Below are 20,240 nucleotides of genomic sequence, written 5' to 3' on the forward strand. Positions count from 1 at the left end.
CAGGGAAGGAGCTGATTGGTAAGTAGGACCTGGTGAGTATTTCTGCAGTCCAATCGTTGAAGTAAAAGTAAGGTCTCTAGTTTAGAGTAAGTAGTGTTTAAAGGGAAATAAGGTCCCTAGTGTATTTAATATTCTTTAATTTAAAGGAAGTAAAGGGAGTAAATTAAGGGTAGGACTTGGCAGGGCACCTCGGCAGCGTGGAGTGCTCTTCCTGTGCTATGTGGGAAGTCAGGGACACTTTCGATGTCCAGGGTGAACACATGTGCAGGAAGTGTCTCCAACTGCAGCTACTCAAAATCCGTGTTTCAGAGCTGGAGCTGCAGCTGCAGTCACTGTGGAGCATCCGCGAAGCTGAGATCTTCATGGATAGTACATTTAACGAGGTGGTCACACCGCAGGTAAAGAGTGCACAGGCAGATAGGGGATGGGTGACTGCCAGACAGAGTAAAAGAACTAGGAAGGTAGTGCAGGAGTCCCCTGGGTCCGTCTCCCTCTCCAACAGATTTTCTGTTTTGGATACTGCTGGGGGAGATGGTTTCTCAGGAATGCAGCAAGTGCCAAGTCCGTGGCACTACGAGTGGCTCAGCTGCACAGGAGGGGAGGAAAAATAGTGAGAGAGCAATAGTGATAGAGGATTGTATCGTAAGGGGAACAGATAGAAGTTTCTGTGGCTGCAGACGTGACTCCAGGATGGTATGTTGCCTCCCTGGTGCCAGGGTCAAGGATGTCACTGAAGGGCTGCAGGGCATTCTGAAGGGGGAGGGTGAACAGTCAGAGGTCGTGGTTCACATTGGTACCAATGACATAGGTAGAAAGAGGGATGAGGTCCTGCAACAAGAATTTAGGGAGCTAGGTAGCAGATTAAAAAGAAGGAACTCAAAGGTTGTAGCCTTTGGATTACTCCCGGTGCCACGTGCTAGTGAGTATAGAAACATAGAAACATAGAAGATAGGAGCAGGAGTAGGCCATTCGGCCCCTCGAGCCTGCTCCGCCATTCAATGCGATCATGGCTGATCATCCAAATTCAGTACCGGGTCTCTGCTTTCTCCCCATAACCCTTGATCCCTTTAGCCTTGAGAAATATAGCCAACTCCTTCATGAATATATTTAATGAATTGGCCTCTACTGCCTTCTGTGGCAGAGAATTCCACAGGTTCACCACTCTCTGGGTGAAGAAATTCCTCCTCATTTCTGCCCTAAATGGCTTACCCCTTATCCTTAGACTGTGACCCCTGGTTCTGGACTCCCCAACCATCGGGAACATCCTTCCAGCATCTAGTCTGTCTAGTCCTGTTAGAATTTTATAAGTTTCGATGAGATCCCCTCTCATTCTTCTAAACTCCAGCAAGTACAAGCCCAATCGATCCCATCTCTCCTCATACGTCATTCCTGCCAGCCCAGGTATCAGCCTGGTGAATCTTCGCTGAACTCCTTCCAGTACTAGGAATAGGAGGATAGAGCAGATGAATACGTGGCTGAAGAGTTGGTGCAGGAGGGAGGGCTTTAGTTTCCTGGATCACTGGGTCTGCTTTTGGGTAAGGTGGGACCTGTACAAGTCGGACGGGTTGCACCTGGACCGGAACGGGACCAACATCCTTGCGGGGAGGTTTGCTAGTGCTTTTGGGGGGGTTTAAACTAACTTGGCAGGGGGAATGGATACGGAGTGGAGCTATAATAGGGGGTGATGCACAGCCAAAAATAAGTCAGCCCGGAAGGCAGAGCAAATATGTAATGTCACAATGGAGTATGGCAAGGCTGGATAGCATTTATTTTAATGCAAGGAGTTTTGCGAGTAAGGCAGATGAATTGAAGGTGTTGATGAACACATGGGAGTATGATATTGTTGCTATCACAGAGACATGGTTGAGGGAGGGACAGGACTGGCAGCTCAATATTCCGGGGTATAGAATCTTCAGGCGAGACAGAGGGGGTATAAAAGAGGAGGGGGTGTCGCAATATTAATCAAGGAGCCAATTACTGCTGTAAGGAGGGATGATATCTTAGCAGGTTCTTCTAATGAGGCCATATGGGTAGAACTTAAAAACAAGAAGGGGGCAAGCACTTTGCTGGGAGTGTACTATAGACCCCCAAACTGTCAGGGGGAGATAGAGGAACAGATATGCAGGCAAATCTCAGAGAAGTGAAGAAATAATAGGGTAATAATAGTAGTGGACTTCAACTTACCCAACATTAACTGGGAAAGTCAGAGTGTGAAAGGCTTAGAGGATGCAGAATTCTTAAAGTGCATCCAGGAGATCTTTTTGAGCCAGCATGTAGAAAGTCCCACAAGAGAGGTGGCGGTACTGGACCTAATTCTAGGGAATGTTGACGGGTAAGTGGTAGAAGTGTCAATAGGAGAGCATTTTGGTGACAGTGACCATAATTCGGTGAGATTTAAGGTCATTATGGAAAAGGACAAAGATGGACTGGAAATAAAGGTTCTAAATTGGGGGAAGGCCGATTTTAATATGATAAGGCAGGATCTGGCCAAAGTGGACTGGGATCAGTTACTTGAAGGAAAATCCACATCAGAGCAGTGGGAGTCTTTCAGAAAGGAAATAGAGAGAGTACAATGCCAACATGTTCCCGTAAAGGTCAAGGGTGGGACCAACAAGCCCAGGGAACCCTGGATGTCAAGGGATATACAAGAATGGATTAGGAAAAAAAGGGAGGCTTTTGGCAGATACAAAGGACTAAAAACAGTGGAAGCCCCAGATGAGTATAGAAAGTGCAGGGGGGTACTTAAAAAAGAAATTAGGAGAGCGAGGAGGGGGCATGAAAAAACACTGGCAGGCAAAATAAAGGAAAATCCCAAGGTGTTTTATAAGTATATTAAGGGCAAGAGGATAACCAGGGAAAGAGTACAGCCCATTAGGGTCCAAAGCGGCCATCTGTGTGCAGAGCCAAAAGATGTGGGTGAGGTTTTAAATGAATATTTTGCATTTGTGTTTACTATGGAGAAGGACGATGTAGGAATTGAAATCAGGCAGGGGGATTGTGATACACTTAAACAAATTGTATTGAGAGGGAGGAGGTACTAGCAGTTTTAGCGGGCTTAAAAGTGGATAAATCCCCAAGCCCAGACAAGCTGTATCCCAGGCTGCTGTGTGAGGCAAGGGAGGAGATTGCAGGGGCTCTGACACAAATTTTTCAGAACCTCTCTGGCCACAGGGGAGGTGCCAGAGGACTGGAGGACAGCTAATGTAGAACATTATTCAAGCAGGGTAGTAGGGATAAACCAGGAAATTACAGGCCAGTGAGCCTAACATCAGTGGTAGGGAAATTATTGGAAAAAATTCTGAGGGACAGAATTAGTCTCCACTTGGAGAGGCAATGATTAATCAAGGATAGTCAGCATGGCTTTGTCAGGGGGAAATCATGTCCAACCAATTTGATTGAATTTTTCGAGGGGGTGACTAGGTGCGTGGAAGAGCGTAGTGCAGTTGATGTAATCGACATGGACTTCAGTAAGGCATTTGACAAAGTCCCGCACGGGAGACTGATCAAGAAGGAAAGAGCCCATGGGATCCAGGGCAATTTGGCACATTGGATCCAAAATTGGCTTAGTGGCAGGAGGCAGAGTGTGATGGTCGAATGTTGTTTTTGTGACTGGAAGCCTGTGTCCAGTGGTGTACCGCAGGGATCGGTGCTGGGTCCTTTGTTGTTTGTAGTGTACATTAAGGATTTAGATATGAATGTTGGAGGTATGATCAGTAAGTTCGCAGATGACACGAAAATTGGTGGAGTGGCAAAGAGTGAGGAGGGAAGCCTCAGGCTACAGGACGATATAGACAGGTTGGTCTGATGGGCAGAACAGTGGCAAATGGAATTTAACACTGAAAAGTGTGAGGTGATGCATTTTGGGAGGACTATTAAGGCAAGGGAATACACAATGAATGTGTGATATCCGAGTGGTAAGGTCAAGAACTGTGATAAGCCAGACTTCAGGAACCAAAACTTTAACTTTTTAATTACACGGTTTAGGAGAGAAACATCTCTTACAGCTGGAAGCACCCACACTCTATTTCTTACTGCACAAGCAAAGATGGAGGATCAACCTCTGAGTCATACCCAGAATGCAATACCACTACCTTAATAAGTGGTGTGCCAAGACATTACCTTAAAACACTGGTATTTGTGATCCCTTAATATTTGTCTCCATCTGGTGGATAACTTAAGCATTACATCCCAGATTACTATAGAATGGTAGGACCCTAGGAAGGACAGAGGATCAGAGTGACCTTGGTGTGCATGTACATAGATCCCTGAAGGCAGCAGGACAGGTAGATAAGGTGTTAAAAAAGCATCTGGGATACATGCCTTCATTAGCCGAGGCATAGAATATAAGAGCAGGGAGGCTATGATGGAGCTGTACAAAACGCTAGTTAGGCCACAGCTGGAAAACTGTGTGCAGTTCTGGTCGACACACTATAAGAAGGATGTGATTGCATTGGAGAGGGTGCAGAGGAGATTCACCAGGATGTTACCTGGTCTGGAGCGATTCAGCTATGAAGAGAGACTGGACAGGCTGGGGTTGTTTTCCTTAGAGCAGAGAAGGCTGAGGGGGGACCTGATTGAGGTGTACAAAATTATGAGGGGCATAGATAGGGTAGATAGAAAGGAACTTTCCCCCTTAGCAGAGGGGCCAATAACCAGGGGGCATAGTTTCAAAGTAAGGGGCAGGAGGTTTAGAGGGGATTTGAGGATAAACTTTTTCACCCAGGGGGTGGTTGGAATCTGGAACTCACTTCCTGAAAGGATGGTAGAGGCAGGAACCCTCACAACATTCAAGAAGCATTTAGATGAGCACTTGAAACGCCATAGCATACAAGGCTACGGACCAAGTGCTGGAAAATGGGATTAGAATAGATAGTGATTGATGGCCAGCGCAGACATGATGGGCCAAAGGGCCTCTCTCTGTGCTGTATAACTCTATGGCCTAGAAAGTCGGTGGGATGCGCCACCAGTTAGCGCCTAAAGAGGGCACTCAGTAGCTTTAGCGCCACTGGCCATGCCTCCCGCGATATTTAGCTGGGGCGCTAATGGCAGCGTTAACCTGTTGCGCTGCGCCACCTCCGATGATGTCATCGGTATGCGCCGCGCCCCGCTACCACTCCGATCTCGATATTTGGCAGCGACCGCCACTGTAGCGCCGTTCGCAAATGGCGCCCGGTTCACAGGGCCTACCTGTGGCGGCAGTGGCGCTAATTAAGGTGGAGGTGCGGGGCAGCCGTTTTTTCGGCGGCCGCTGTAATGATATCAGCAAATAGAGATGGTATTTGCCTGTTCGATTATGATGCCTTAATAGCATGATTGCATGTATTGATTGCTTGTGCCTGACCAGCAGAGGGCATGTGACCGAGAGAAGCAAGGCAGTTAGTTTTAGTTTCAGTTTCGTTCTAGATGCATCACTAGCATAATGGTGTCTCCTGAATGCTGTATAAAGAGTTGAAACGACTTTAGATTAAAACTCATTCTCTTTCTTAAATGTCTCATCATTGAACCCACAAAGAAATCAATACATGGTGTCAGAAGTGGCTGAAAGAGATGAAGAGAAAAAATCCGAAGTTAAATCAGCTCTCCACAGATTAGCAAGCCAAAAGAGAACATCGTTGCTTACCATTAGAGAATAGCAAATGAAGTGAAAAAATGGAAGGTTTACACCCACCGGCGACGCTTCAGTTGACAGGTAATGTGGCTGAAAATTGGAGAAGGTTCAAACAACGTGTGGGGTTGTATTTATCAGCAATCGGAGCTGACGAGAAAAGTAATAAAAAGAAATCGCCACTGTTCTTACATGTCGTGGGTGATGAAGTGCTGGAGGTGTATAATAACTTCACATTCGCTGCTAATGGAGACAAAATGAAGCTAGATAAAATAATGGAACAGTTTGAGGCCTACTGCATACCTAAATGTAACGTGACGTTTGAGAGGCACAGATTTTTCACATGTGTACAGAAAACGGGTGAGACTATTGATCAGTATGTGACTGAACTGAGAAACAGAAGCAAATCGTGTGAATTTGGGGGACTGACAGGCTCGCTGATAAAAGACAGACTGGTGTGTGGTATTCCAGATAATGGTCTAAGGGAAAGACTGCTAAGAGAGCAAGATTTAGACCTGGGAAAAGCCATAGCACTGTGTAGGGCTACAGAGACTGTGAAGTTGCAGGCAAAGGAGCTGTTCAGTGACATTAGCTGCAACGTGGATGCAGTGAGAAAGAACGGATACAAACCGTTTAACAAAAAGAGCGCCAATGTGAAAAAAGAGGCATGGCCAGCAAACGAAAATGAAAGGGACAATCGAAAGTCATGTAGTCGATGCAGTACACAGCATCCACCAAGAAAGTGTCCAGCATATGGTAAAAAATGCAATAGTTGCAACAAAAGCAAACATTATGCCCGTTGCTGCAAGAACCAAGTGCAACAAAGCAAGGTCCATGCTGTAGATGAAAGCGACACAGAGGAGTTTTATGTAGATGTTGTGTCTGAAAACAAAAAAGAAGAAAGAGACTGGATGTTGACACTAAAAGTGAATGACATACACATTCCATTTAAATTGGATACTGGAGCACAAGTTAATGTGATATCAGAGACTGATTTTAAGAAAATTAGACCCAGACCAAAGATACATGGAATAAAAGTGAAAGTGACAGGATACTCAGGTACTGATATACCAGTGAAAGGAAGATGCATTGTCAAAGTAACACACAAGGACAGAGAGCACACGCTAGCATTAATCGTGGTGCCAAAGGATGTGCAAGCCATACTAGGTTTAAAAGCCTGTGAGAGACTGAACCTGGTGAAGAGAGTCCTCGTTGTGGAAAGCGAGGGAGAGACAGTCTATGATTAACTCATGAAAGAGTACAACGACCTATTTAAGGCTCTAGGCTGCATTCCAGGATAACACACGATCAGAGTAGATAAAAGTATGACACCGGTCATACATCCATGCAGAAAAGTTCCGTTTGCTCTTCAAAAGCAACTGAAGGCAGAGTTGGACAGGATGGAAAGCCTGAACGTGATTCAGAAGATAGATGAGCCAACTGAGTGGGTGAGTTCCCTCGTCGTAGTGGACAAAAAGAATGGAAAGCTCAGAATTTGCCTGGATCCAAGAGATCTAAACAGAACAATAAAGAGAGAGCACTTCAAGCTTCCTACACGTGAGGAAATCATGGCACAGTTTGCAAATGCAAAATATTTCAGCAAGTTAGATGCATCATCAGGATTTTGGCAGATGAAGCTGGACGAAGCAAGTTCAAGACTGTGCACGTTCAACAGTCCATTTGGCAGATACAGATTCCTAAGGTTACCATTTGGCATTGCCTCAGCTCCTGAAGTGTATCACAAGACTATCCATATGATCTATGAGCACCTGGAGGGAGTTGATACATCAATGGATGACATCATAGTATGGGGAACCACGAGAACCGAGCATGACGAGAGACTGAAAAAAGTGCTGGAAGCAACAAGGAAAACAAACCTGAAGCTGAATAGAGAGAAATGCCAGCTCGGGGTGACAGAACTGACATTCGTGGGAGATATCCTTAGCAGTGAGGGCATCAGACCAGATCCCAGAAAGGTGTCCGCCATTGAGAATATGCCAAAGCCACAATGCAAAAAGGACGTGCAGAGGTTTAATGGAATGATCAACTACATGGGGAAATTCATATCCAACCTCTCAGAAAAGATGGCGCCACCGAGAAGACTAACTGAAAAGAACATAGAATGGGAATGGAATCATGAGCATGAGAAGTCATGGAGCGATCTAAAGAAACTGCTCACAGAGGAACCAGTTCTGAGGTTTTATGACCCAGCGAGACCCATCAAGATATCATCAGATGCATCACAGAGTGGGCTCGGTGCCGTTCTTCTGCAACAATATGACTACTGGCAACCTATTGCATATGCATCGCGCTCAATGACAGACGCGGAGACGCGATATGCTCAAATAGAAAAGGAGCTGCTCAGCATCACATACGCCTGTGAAAGATTTCACCAGTTTGTGGCAGGACAAGCAATCAGTGTAGAGACTGACCATAAGCCCCTGATTGCATTGTTCCAAAAGCCACTAAATAGCTGTCCGCTTAGAATACAAAGAATGATGATCAGGCTGCAACGCTATACACTGAATGTTGCGTACACACCGGGTAAGCTGATGTATACAGCAGACACGTTGTCCAGAGCTGTAGACCCAAGTGAGCCCGCAAACACCACAATGGATGACAAAGTGAACGCCTACGTGGACATGATCACAAGTGCACTGCCCATAGCAGATGCAAAAATGGAGCTCATAAAGACTGAGACAAACAAAGATGAAACAATGAGACGACTGAGAAAAAGCATCTTGGATGGATGGCCCAACATGAAGCAAGACTGCTCACCTGATATAGCAGAGTACTGGAACTGCAGGGCGGAACTATCAGTGGTTGAAGACATCATCTACAAAGGAAGTAAAATAGTTATCCCAAAGAGTCTGAGAAGAGAGATGCTAAAAAAGATCCATGGAGGACATCTGGGAATCGAAAAGTGTAAGAAAAGAGCACGAGAGGTGATGTACTGGCCACGAATCAACCAAGATGTGACAAATGAGGTGTCAAACTGCACAATATGCCTGAAATATCGAGCAAGCAATCCGGTAGAACCACTAAAGCCACACCCAGCACCAGACAGACCTTACCAGAAGGTAGGCGCTGGCCTATTCGTATGTCAAGGGAAGGACTATCTTGTAGTCACAGACTATTACTCCCTGTATCCAGAGGTTTGTAGACTGCACACCACCACTGCAGATGCTGTGATAACATGTATGAAAGCCATATTCTCCAGACATGGCGTGGCAAGCGAGGTCTTCACAGACAACGGACCTCAGTTTTACAATGCAAGTTTCGGACACTTTGCCAAAGAGTGGGACTTTGTCCACACAACGTCAAGTCCTCAGTTTCCACAGTCCAATGGACTAGTGGAAAAATCGGTCCAGACAGTGAAAAGACTGATGTACAAGGCAAAAGACAGTGGAACTGACTTCTACCAGAGCATGCTTGTATACCGCACAACACCGCTCGAGTGTGGTATGTCACCAGCCCAACTCCTGATGGGACGTCGGCTAAGGTCAAACCTACCCATCCCGGAGAACCTCCTGAAAACAAAAGAGGGGGAGAAAGTGAGGAAGTTCAAAGAACAACAGAAAGAAAAGCAAAAGTACTACTATGACAGAGGAGCACAAAACCTACCTGAACTCCACACTGGTGACCAAGTAAGGTTCAAAGACAAAACAAACACATGGACTCAGAAGGGAACTGTCCTGAGTGAAGTTCAACCAAGATCATACACCATTCAGACAGATGAAGGTGCTGTTCTGAGAAGAAATCGTCGAGATCTTCTCATGGGACCAGACACAGCAGGTCAAGAGACTGATACTGTTGAACAACCTGATCACACAGCTGAGAACAAATCATCTGAGGCAACAACTCAGATTCAAGGACAATCAATCAGAAAATCCTCAAGACACGTGAAGCCTCCTGAGAGACTCATTGAGCAAATTTAAGGACTATTGTTATAGAAGGAAGTAATGTTATCTTATTCTTTCTTCAAGTTCTAGTGTATTGATATATTTCATGTGAACACACAAAGCAAGGTTAAAAAACCTTGATCATGATAATGTTAATGTAAGTTCATTAAGTGTTACAGTTAAAATGCAGATTAATACAAAGAAAACATGTTGTTAGTTAAAAGTAAAATACTTTTGTTTTAAGAAAGGAGATGTAATGATATCAGCAAATAGAGATGGTATTTGCCTGTTCGATTATGATGCCTTAATAGCATGATTGCATGTATTGATTGCTTGTGCCTGACCAGCAGAGGGCATGTGACCGAGAGAAGCAAGGCAGTTAGTTTTAGTTTCAGTTTCGTTCTAGATGCATCACTAGCATAATGGTGTCTCCTGAATGCTGTATAAAGAGTTGAACAGACTTTAGATTAAAACTCATTCTCTTTCATCAATGTCTCATCATTGAACCCACAAAGAAATCAATACAGCCGCCTGCCAGCACCTCCGTCCCCGGCCTCCTGTTCGACCCCCGCGGCATTGCCGGCTGTTTTCCGAGAGCCCGGCATTTCTCCTCGGTGCCAGGCTCTTTGGCCGGCACTCGCGATCTCCGATCGCGCTGGTGCAGGCCCCTCCCACTTGAGAATAAGAGGAAGGCCTGCAGTACTGCAGCGCGCCGTGCCGCAGTGTGTGGCGCTGCGGTACGTTGAGCTGCGATATTCAGTTTCAGCGCCCTAAGAGGGACGTGGGGCGCCTCGAGCCTCGCCCCGTGTCCCTCTTGGGGCACTCAAGCTGAATTTCCGGCGGTCGCAACTGCTCCGAACGCTGCGCTAAATCCGGCGCCCAGGCGAGCTTGGCGCCCCGTTTGCGGCTCCACCCAATTTCTCCCCCCATGAATCTATGGGGGAGAAATTGAGTATCGCCCCGTTTGGGGCGCCAGCTTCGCCAGGGCGCTAAATGTAGCGGCCCGGAAACATTCGCGGCCGCCCGCCGGAAATTGAGTGGTAGCACCCCAAAGGGAAGCGCGGCACTACTGGGGGCGCCCTGCATCCCGCTTGGGGCGCTGCGACTGAATATCGTGGCGCAACATGCTGCAGCGCCACACGCTGCGACACGTCGCGCTGCGGTATTGCAAGCCTTTCTCCCCTTCTTAAAGGGGAGGGGCCTTGTGCAGCGCGATCTGGGGTCCAGCTGGGCCCCCGAGGATCGGGAGTGCAGGCAAAAGAGCCCGGCACCGAGGAGAAGTGCCTGGCTCTTGGAGCGCAGCCGGCACTCCGCGGGGGGGGGGTTCAGGAGACTGGGGACAGGAGCGCAGGCAGGTGCTGGCAGGCTGCCAACAACAAAAATGGCCGCCCCGCACCTCGCCTTTAATTTGCGCCTCCCCGGCCGCAGGTAGGCCCCCCAAAACCCATCGGACATAGCGTCCAGTGGTAAATCAGGGGGCGCTGCCAAATATCGCAGCCGGGGCATCAGCGGGGTGCTGCGCACACCGATGACATCATCGGCGGCGGCGCAGCGCTAACGGATAGCGCCACCACTAGCGGCCCGCGGAATTTAGCGGGAGGCGTGGACAGTTCCGCACCCGGGCACGAGTTGGCTTGTGACCCACTTAGCGCCCTCTTAAGGCACTAACGGGTGACGCAGCCAACTGAATTTCTCCCCCTTTCACTCTATGTGGGAGGAGATTAAATAGGTGGGTAGAGTCTGTGATAGGGGAGCGTGTACATGAGCTGTGGGAGGAGATTAAATGGGTGGGTAGAGTCTGTGATAAGGGAGAGTGTACATGGGCTGTGGGAGGGGATTAAATGGGTGGTTAGAGTCTGTGATAGGGGAGCGTGTACATGAGCTGTGGGAGGAGGTTAAATGGGTGGGTACAGTCTGTGATAGGAGAGCGTGTACATGGGCTGTGGGAGGGGATTAAATGGGTGGTTAGAGTCTGTGATAGGGGAGAGTGTACATGGGCTGTGGGAGGGGATTAAATGGGTGGTTAGATTCTGTGTTAGGGGAGAGTGTACATGGGCTGTGGGAGGAGATTAAATGGGTGGGTAGAGTCTGTGATGGGGAGAGTGTACATGGGCTGTGGGAGGAGATTAAATGGGTGGGTAGAGTCAGGAGACTTTATGGTGTACAGCTTTATGTTAGTAATATGGAGAAATAAAATGTAGATCTTTTCGTAAGGAAGTGGGTAAAGATATTGTAATACAAAAGCAAAACACTGTGGATGCTGGAAACCTGAAATGAAAATAGAAAATTCTGGAAAAACTCAGCAGGTCAGGCAGCATCTGTGGAGAGAGAAACAGAGTTAATGTTTCAGGGTGATGACCTTTCATCAGAACTGCAAAATGTTAGTGATGTAACAGATTTTAAGCAAGATCTTGTTGCTCTGACTTGGGATTCATCCACCACTGAAACAGCAACGCCCAGAACTGTGCTTTGCAAACCTTCAGGCCCTAAAGACCCAAACAGAACAAACCAGCAACTAAGAAATACAAGTAAATAAGACGGAGCTGCCAGGGGTCAAGGTTTCTATGTGAGCCGCAGGCTACAGTTTGGGGACCCCTGCCCTATAATTCCTGAAGTGTGCTGTGACAAACCAGGCAGGAAATTTACAAATAGAAACAGAAATACTGGAAACACTCAGCAGGTCGGACAGCGTCTGCAGAGAGAGACACAGAGGTAACGTTTCAGGTCGATGAACTTTCGTCAGAATTGGAAAAAGTTAGAGATGTAACAGATTTTAAGCAAGTGCAGGGGCAGGGAATGGGGGGAGGGGAGGAAAGAACAAAAGGGACGGTCTGTGATAGGGTGGAAGGCGGGAGAGATTAAACGAGCAGCACAATCATTAACAGCACCTGCTGTCTGAAAATGGGGCCGAGTTTATGATCTGAAATTGTTGAACTCAAGGTTGTAAAGTGCCCAATCGACAGATGAGGTGCTGTTCATCGAGCTTACGTTGAGCTTCATTGGAACAGTGTAGGAGGCCGAGGATAGAGAGGTCAGAGTAGTCCAGATAATTAAAGTGACAGGTGACCGGAAGCTTGAGGTCACATTTGTGGACTGAACGGAGGTGTGCCGCAAAGCGGTCACCCAATCTGTGTTGGGACTCCCCGATGTAGAGGAGACGGCACAATTTACAAATATTGATTTCATTAGGTGCAAGCACTGAAAAGTTCAGGAAAAATAAAAAGTTTAATTTTTTCAGATTTTTAAAACCATTTTAAGCCATTATATAAAAATTATAAATAAACTTCGAAACTGCTCTTCAATTCCCAGCCTGCCCATCAACTACACCATCGGAGGTCAGTTAGTATAATGTAAACTCTACTTACTGGTTACATTGAGCAGGGTTCCGTTCCCACTGATATCTCCCCACACTTTACAGTAATAGACGGCAGTGTCATCAATCTGCACGTTTGTGATTATCAGAATGAAGCTGTTATTGGAGGTGTCTCTGGAAGGCTGGAGACGGTCAGTGGAACCTGGGCTCCCTCGTGTGCTGCCACTTGCCTCATGTGTTAAAACCCACTCCATATCTTGCCCTGGTCGTTGCCGTCGGTACCAGTGGACATCGGTGTCGTTCACTCTGGCGTTCCGCATGGTGCACTGTAACCGCGCCGAGTGACCCTCTGTGACACGTTCCAGGCTCGGAGACTGGAGAAGGACTGGAGCATTTGCAACTTTGAGGGAAAAATACCAGTGAGGTAAGAACCAATCTGAAGGCTTCAAATAGCCCTCATTCTTTAAGTGGAAAGTTCAGGCAACTTAGATGATCTGCTTCAAAGAAAGAGCAAATTCTAATACTGAATCAGCAGAGTTGATTCATTAATACTTTATATTAAAAAATGGGATCATTTTCTAATGCTCTGAACTATAACCTCTTTACTAGGAGATCAGCTCTGCAGGAATAGTATTTTAACCACACTTGGGATAAAATATAGTGTTGAACGAGATTAATAATTTTTAAAGAATTTTCCTTGATTGGTAATAATTACTCAGACAAAATGTGTCTGCAAAGAGTCACATACAATTGATAACCAGAGAAAATACGTCAAAACTAAAGGCACGATATCTGAATGCACGAAGCATTCGCAACAAAATTAATGGTGCAGATAGAAATGAATAGGTTTGATCTAATAGCCATTATGGAGACGTGGTTGCAAAGTGGCCAAGGTTGGAAACTAAATATTCCTGGACAGTTAACATTTAGAAGAGATAGGCAAAATGGTAAAGGAGAAGGGGTAGCCCTGATACTAAAGGATGGGATAAAGACAGTAGAGGGAAAGGATCTTGGCTCGGAAAATCAAGAAGTTGAATCAGTTTGGTTGGAGCTACGAAACAGCAAAAACATTGGTGGGAGTTGTTTAGAGGCCCCCAAACAGTGGTTGCAATGTAGAGCAGAGTATAAATCAGGAAATTAGAGGCGTATGTAACAAGGGCAATACAGTAATCAAGAGGGACTTTAATCTACATATAGACTGGGCAAATCAAATTTGCAGTAATAATGTGGAGGACAAGTTCATAGAATGTATATAAGATAGTTTTCTAGATCAGTCTGTTGACGAACCAACTAGGGAACAGGCTATTTTAGATCTAATATTGTGCAATGAGAAAGGGTTAATTAATAACCTTGTAGTAAAGGGGCCTTTAGGGAAGAGTGACCATAATATGATAGAATTTTATACTGAGTTTGAAAGTCATTTAGTTAAGTCTGAATCTAGGCTCTTAAATCTAAACAAAGCAAACTATTTATGTATGAGGGGTGAGTTGGTGAAGGTAGATTGAGAAACCTACATTAAAAGGTATGACAGTAGACAAGCAATGGCTAGCATTTAAATAATTAACACTTAATGTAGAACAAATATACTTTTAAGGTACAAAAGCCCCACAGGGAAAGTTGTCCAACTGTGGCTAATAAGAGAAGTTAAAGATAGTATTAGATCAAAGGAAAAGGCTTATAATGTTGCCAAAAAGAGTAGTTAGCCTGAGGATTGGGAGGATTTTATAATTCAGCAAAGGAGGACCAAGAAATTGATAATAAAGAGAAAAAAGAATATGTGAGTAAATTAGCAAGAGATATAAAAACAGATACTAAATGTTTCTATATGTATGTAAATAGGAAGAGATTAGTGAAAGTAAATGTGGGCCCATTAGAGGCAGAGAAAGGAGAAATTATAATGGGCACTAAGGAAATGGCAGAGACATTAAACAAATACTTTGTATCTGTCTTCACAGTTGAAGACACAAAAAATATTCCACAAATAATGGGGAGCCATGTGTCTAGAGAGAATGAGAAACTTAAAGAAATCAGTATAAGTAAAGAAATTAATGGGACTAAGTGGCGACAAATCCCCTGGACCTGACGACCTGCATCCTAGGGTTTTAAAAGAGGTAGCTGCAGAGATAGTGGATGCACTGCTATTAATCTTCCAGAATTCACTAGATTCTAGAACAGTCCCCAAAGATTGGAAGGTAGCAAACATAACCCCGCTATTTAAGAAAGGAGGAAGAGAAAAAATGGGGAGCTATAGGAAAGTTAGCCTGACATCAGTAGTAGGTAAAATGCTAGAATCTATTATTAGGGGCGTGGTAACAGGGCACTGAGAAAATCATAATATGATTAGGCAGAGTAAACAAGGTTTTATGAAAGGAAAATCGTGTTTGACAAATCTGTTAGAGTTTTTTGAAGATATGCCTAATAAGATGGATAAAGGGGAACCAGAGGATGTAGTGTATTTGGATTTTCAAAAAGTATTCACTAAGGTGCCACACAAGAGGTTATTATACCAAATTAGGACTCATGGGATTGGGGGAAATATGTTAGCATGGATCGAGGATTGGTTAATGGACAAAAACAGAGAGTAGAAAAAAATGGGACTTTTTCGAGTTGGCAGGCTGTAACGAGCAAGGATTGGTGCTTGGGCCTCAGCTATTTACAATCTAGATTAATGACTTAGATGAAGGGACTGAGTGTAACGTATCCAAGTTTGCTGATGATACAAAGTTAGGTGGGAAGGTAAGCTATGAGGAGGATGCAAAGAGGCTGCAGAGAGATATAGACAGGTTGACTGAGTGAGCAAGAACATGGCAAATAGAATACAATGTGGGGAAGTGTGAAGTTATCCACTTTGGTAGGAAAAACAAAAAAACAGAATATTTTTTGAAAGGTGAGAGACTGGGAAACATTTACAGTCAGAGGGACCTGGGTGTCCTTGCACATGAATCACCGAAAGTGAACAGCAAGCAATTAGGGAAGCAAATGGTATGTTAGCTTTTGTTACAAAGGGATTAGATTATAAGAGTAAAGAAGTCTTACTACAATTATACAGGACATTGGTGAGGCCACACCTGGAGTACTGTGTACAGTTCTGGTCTCCTTACCTAAGGAAAGACATACTTGCCTTAGAGGGCGTGCAACAAAGGTTCACTAGACTGGTTCCTCGGGTGAGGGGATTGACCTGAGGAGAGATTGAGTAGACTAGGCCTATAGCCCCTAGAGTTTAGAAGAATGAGAGGTGATCGAATTGCAACATATAAAATTCTTAATGGGCTTGAAAGGTTTAATGCTGGGAAAATGTTTCCCCTGGCTGGGGAATCTAGAACATGGGGTCGCAGCCTTAGAATGAGGGGTCAGTCATTTAGGACTGAGATGAGGAGAAGTTTCTTCACTCAAAGGGCTGTGAATCTTTGGAATTCTCCACCACAGAGAGCTGTCGATGATCAGTCATTGAGTATATTCAAGACAGAGCTCGATAAGTTTTTGGGAACGAAGGGAATTCAGGGATACGGGGATAGTGCGGGAAGGTGGAGTTGAGGTTCAATAAGATCATGGCTGATCCAGCCTTGGCCTAACACCACTTTCCCGCTCTCCCCACCCCTCGACTCCCTTGTAGTTCAAATGTCTGTCAGTCTCCGCCTTGAATATATTCACTGACTCCGCCTCCACAGCTCTCCGGGGTAGAGAATTCCAAAGATTCACGACCCTCTGAGAGAAGAAATTCCTCCTCATCTCCGTCTTAAATGGGCGACCCCTTATTCTGAAACTATGGTCCATCTGTTTAATGCCCCTCCATGCACCATGTACACTCTACCCTATCACGGACTCTAGGCACTCATTCAATATCCTGAGGGGAAGTTCTGTATGAACGCTCCCCAATTCTCAAAGGTAATCAAGGGAAAATCCAGAATATTTTCAAAAAGCAAAGAATTGCAGATGCTGGGAATCTGAAACAAAACCAGTTTTTGATAATATCGCTTATGCCATTTAGTGTTATGCTATTCACTTAAGCAAATTAATCTATTTCTTTTCATCTGTCTGTTTTTCCCCTTCTCCCTTCCCTTTGTTCTGTGTGGCCCACACACAAAAACGTCTCCTCTGTTTTCTCCCAAAAATGCTGCACAGACTTGCTGAGACTTTCCAGTATTTCCTGTTTTTGTTCCACAGTATTGATCCATTCCCACATCTCCACTATTCAACTCTGGCATTTGGCCCTCCACAGACAACATTCCCACTCTCTGTTCCATGAGCACAGCACCACAGCAACCATTGTGTCTGACTGTATATTTCCACTTGTTCACTCCACTGTGTGAAGATTAAACATGTTCCCAGTAAGGAGCTGTTACTGAGACCCTGCCAGTGTTCGCTAACATTGACTTACCGGTTACATTGAGCTGGGTCCCTGCTCCATAGATGTAGCTCCACACACCACAGCTGTAGGCAGCAGTATCACTGAGGGACACATTCACGATGGTCAGAATGTAACTGTTACTGGTGATGTTCCTGGAAGGCTGAAAACTATCGGGGAATCCCCGGGATCTGGTAATGGTGTCATTCACAAAATGGCTCATCACCCACTCGCTGTTGTTCCCAGGTTGCTGGCAGTGCCAGTGGACATCAGTGTCACTCACACTGGCATTGTACATGGCACATTGTAACTGGACGGTTTCACCCTCTGGCACCTTGCTGACTGTTGGATACTGAATAAGGACTGGATCAGCCAATGGACCTGTACGTGGGAAATGTATGGAGCTCAACACAAAGAAATATATTTCTCCAGCATGCTAAGTTTAACAATTTATAAAATTTGAAATGTTATAACCTCACCTGATGTTTAACAGCCCAGTTTGCAAACTGAGAGCCCAGAAAAAATGGAACTCAACATCAGCAAGAGTGTCAGCCATGGCTCAGTTGGTAGCATGCTTGCGTCTGAGTCAGAAGGTTGTGGGTTCCAGTCCCCACACACTTCAGCACGTATCGAGATACTCCAGTATTGAGGGTGTGCTGCACTGTTGGAGGTGCCATAATTTAAATGAGATTTTAAACCAAGTTTGCCATCTCAGGTGGATGGAAAAGATCCCACGGCATTATATGAAGATTAGCAGGGGAGTTCTCCCAGTGTCCAGGCCAACATGTATCCCTAAAACAGATGATCTGGCCATTTATTTAATCGCTGTTTGTGGGACATTGTGTGATTGCTACATTATAAGAGTGACTACACTTCAAATGTACTTCATTGGCTGTAAAGCGCTTTGGGACATCCCAAGGTCATGAGAGGTGCTATATCAATGCAAGTTCTTTCTTTTAGTGTCTATCCCTGTTACCTTCAAAAGGCAATGGAAGGCTGGGACCAGGCACATCCGGGTCCAAGATTAATTTGCAGCCCTGCCATGCACTCCCACCAGAGTTATGGTGGCAGAGTGTCCGAGGGCTGTGAGTGTTTGTGGTCCTATCTTCATAGGGGCAGTGACACATTGGAGAGTGCTCAGAAGAGCAGCGCAAAGGATTTCGGGCCGGTTTACAAGTGTGATGATAGAATTAGCTTTGTTCTTGTAATGTATGTACCTTTAAGGGGGCAACTACTTTTTACAGCTCCTGTATCCTGTAGTACCGGCAGTGACCACACCTGTATATAAACCCTGAGTAGTGATCTGTACAGTCAGTTGCAGTTTGAACCCTCATTCAGTAAACACCTGTTGATCGTTCCCTGCAGTCTGTTGTCTGATTATTGAAGGACACAACATTAAGATACACGGATATAACATTGGCGATGACGCAGATTCGAACCTACCTGCAACTCTGCATCACCTCCCAGGGATTCGCTCCTAGATAACAGTGGAAGGAGGTCGAGTCCAGAAGCACGGGCGTCGACCACAGGCAACCGCCCAGTCATCCAGCGGAGATTTGAGCATCACAGGGGAGGCTGTCGAGAGCCAGGCTTGGCTTTCCAGTCACGGTGGTCCAGCGAAACGGGCTGGCAACAGGTACTGCGCAGACCCTTCCCGGACAGCGGCGGCTAGAGCCGACCGAGCGGCGCACAAAAAGGCCGAGCAGCGTCGACGGTGGAGAGAGAGAGGGCAGAGCGCACAGGGCGCAGCCGGTGTTCTGGACCGAGCGGCATCAACGGGGAGAGAGACGAGAGAGAGCAGGGCGCAGCCGGTGTTCAAGGGCCGAGCAGCGTCAACGGGGGAGAGAGGCGCACAGGAAAATGCAAGGCGCTGCCATTGCCATGAGGACCGCAGAGAGTGGCATTGGCAGCAGCGCAGGAGCAGCGCACGAAACCCACAGGGCGTCGCCATTTGCCACGAGGACCGCTGAGAGTGGCGTTGGCAGCAGCGCGGGAGAAGCCATTTTAAGCCACAGCGGGGAAGAAAGGAAAGCGCGGGAGACGCCATTTTAAGCCAGTCTAACCACACCCAAAAATGCCGAAGAGTGGCAGTATCACAGCGTTCGACAATGAAGTCGAAGATTGGACAACATATGTCGAACGCATAGAAGTATACTGCAAGGCGAATGCAGTGCCAGATGACAAGAAAGCGCTGGTATTGTTGAATTCAATGGGTGCAAAAATGTATGGCTTACTACGAAACCTAGTAACCCCAGAGAAGCCAGTAGAAAAGGATTTTGAAAACATAGTGTCAATCCTACAGGACCACTTAAACCCCACACCGCTGCTGATAGCAGAAAGATTTAAGTTTCACAAAAGGAACCAGCATAAAGATGAAAGTAATGCTGAGTATTTAACGGAACTGCGCAAGCTATCGAAACACTGCCAGTTTGGAACGGGACTAGCAGATACTTTAAGGGACAAGTTTGTGTGTGGGCTTCAAAGTGAAGGAACCCAGAAATGGCTTCTATCAGAAAAGGATCTTACGCTGGACAAGGCTTTCAGCATTGCAGTATCACACGAAGCAGCAGCACGGGGCGCTGCAGAGATACAACGGAGACCGCAAGAATATGGCACAAATGAAATGTCATACGGAACAGTGAAGTGCTATCACTGCGGCAGAACAACACACGACCATAATGATTGCTGGTTCAAGGACAAAGTGTGCAGAAAGTGTGGAAAAGTAGGACACATAGCAAGAGTCTGCAGGTCGGGAAAGAAAACCAACAGCAAGAAATCTCCACAGGAGAAGTACAAGAAGGTACATAAGGTGACGGAGAGTAGTTCAGACGAATAGAAGAGTGATACAGACTCCGGAAGCAAGGAGCTGGGTTGTCTGAAACTACATAATGTGATCAAAACGGAGGATCACCAAATTATCTAGGTCACGCTCAAGATAGCAGGAGTCCAAGTGAAAATGGAATTGGACACAAGATCAGCCCTAACAGTCATAAACCGAAGGGACTACAAGTGCCTATTCTCACATATACCCTTGAGAGATACAAAGATTGTCTTGAAAATGTACACGGGGCAAAA

The 20,240-nt window shown here is 45.9% G+C and overlaps 1 protein-coding gene and 1 pseudogene across 2 annotated transcripts in view; one reads left to right on the forward strand and one right to left on the reverse strand.

Moving 5' to 3' along the window:
• The window catches only part of LOC147120835 (uncharacterized), a 225,593-nt gene that overhangs the window by 141,606 nt on the left and 63,747 nt on the right, over positions 1-20,240 (forward strand). The window lies entirely within an intron of this gene.
• Positions 1-20,240, reverse strand: part of LOC147120837 (uncharacterized) — a 93,379-nt pseudogene that overhangs the window by 44,102 nt on the left and 29,037 nt on the right. The window contains exons 4-5 of the transcript XR_015075798.1: positions 17,199-17,546; positions 12,873-13,220 (exon numbers count right to left, since the gene is read on the reverse strand). The product of XR_015075798.1 is annotated as an uncharacterized LOC147120837 (transcript). The remainder of the gene's footprint in view (positions 1-12,872; positions 13,221-17,198; positions 17,547-20,240) is intronic.

Source organism: Somniosus microcephalus, chromosome 3, assembly GCF_052327205.1.
Source record: "Somniosus microcephalus isolate GS21.2 chromosome 3, FLI_Smic_1.0, whole genome shotgun sequence".
Taxonomy (NCBI): domain Eukaryota; kingdom Metazoa; phylum Chordata; class Chondrichthyes; order Squaliformes; family Somniosidae; genus Somniosus; species Somniosus microcephalus.